Consider the following 1,581-nt stretch of genomic DNA (forward strand, 5'->3'; position numbering starts at 1 on the left):
TCGACCAACTTGGAGAATAAGTATGTGATGGTGTTTGCGTAGGGGTCGATGAACTTGGGTTTGCATGAGGAGTCCCTGGTGCTCAGGGGGTGTTAGGTGGGTGCGGGCTGGCAATAGCTCGACGATAGGTCAGTGGCCGCAAGGTTTAGGTGGTGGTGAATTGGAATTACCACGAGGATAAGTGAGTGGTTGCGGGATCTTGGGGGGTGGCGGTGGATTTAGACTCGTCGTAGGATATGAAGGTGGCCGTGAGGTGGTCGGAGGGGAAGGAGGCGGCCGTGGTCTGACCGGCGGGTAAGCGTCCGGTCGTGGCGCTGGCGCTGGGTTGCCGTCTCCGTAGCCGCCTTGGCATGCGACGGAACCGAGCAAAGCGAGCACTGTGAGGATGGCAGGGAGCGTAACGGCCACCATCCTCTTGTTCCTGCTTTGATTTCTGGCTAGTGTGTAGTGTACTGAAGCATGAGCTAGAGAGAGAAACAAAACCGGAGCAGTGAGACAAATAGTTGATGGTCGCTATCATCCACGTCTTATAGCCCCGGTTGGGAGGTGGAGTGGGAATGTTTTCTGGAAGGCGCACGTTGTGAGCCGTGCAAGTCAACCGATAGAGAACATGGCGAGTAGGTGAGTGAGATCTAGGCAGGGGCACAGCGCGGACGGTTGACTTGCTGCTAGTTTATTCGATATGATTACATCAAAGCATATGGTGGTGGGGGGCGCAAAGCAAATGGTGTGTTCTCCTGCAGGAGGCGCTTTGTTTAAAGCATGATAACATGCTCAACCAACGTAATACAGTCGCCAGGTTATGGGTCAAATAAGCCACTTGGAATCCTTTTTTTTTAGTAGGTCTTGGAATCCAAATTAAAGTGCACGGTGAGAAATACGGGTCGGTCAGACATGGATTTCATTCAGTGTGAAAAGTACTTTCCGAATGTATAACCAATTCCATTTAAAATTTAAAATTTCACTATTATGATGACTCAGATTTCATCTTCTAAATATGTTTAATGCTGATCTGAACAACTTAATTATATTTTCTTGTCAAGGGTGTGTATATACAAGATGGCTGGCCCATGGAAGAAGGCGTAAATAGGGCTTGGTGTTGACGACGCGGCCCTGAATAATCAACTTGTTAATGCGACCATAAAATACAACTGAACTGTATGGAGGTTGGATCCAGCTGATCTCTCAACTCATCCTGTTCGAAAAGGAGGAGATAGGAATGCTCTTCCATTCATCTGGGCCGATTTGGAGCCACGCAAAAGTCTCGACCAGGCAGTACGGCCCATCAGAAACGCTTGATTGAGTTGGTGGCACTGGTGTGTATAGGGTGCGTTTGGTTGGGAGACAATGTAGAACGGGACGGTCCCGTTCCAGTTTTTCGGGATGGGATGATCCCATTTCTTGTTTGGTTGAATGGGATGGGATGATCCTATTTTTTGTTTGGTTGGAGAGATCGCTATAGACGGGACAAGCACCGTTTTCTTCTCCTGTTAACACCGTTCGTGGGACCCACCTGTCATACTAACAGGTATTTTCTTCCTCCACCGGCCGACCGCGTTGAAGTGCTAACCCAACGGTATA

The 1,581-nt window shown here is 49.2% G+C and overlaps 1 protein-coding gene across 1 annotated transcript in view; it reads right to left on the reverse strand.

Moving 5' to 3' along the window:
- The window catches only part of LOC101758456 (peroxidase 2), a 6,081-nt gene that overhangs the window by 1,716 nt on the left and 2,784 nt on the right, over positions 1–1,581 (reverse strand). The window lies entirely within an intron of this gene.

This window comes from Setaria italica, chromosome II (assembly GCF_000263155.2).
Source record: "Setaria italica strain Yugu1 chromosome II, Setaria_italica_v2.0, whole genome shotgun sequence".
Lineage (NCBI taxonomy): Eukaryota > Viridiplantae > Streptophyta > Magnoliopsida > Poales > Poaceae > Setaria > Setaria italica.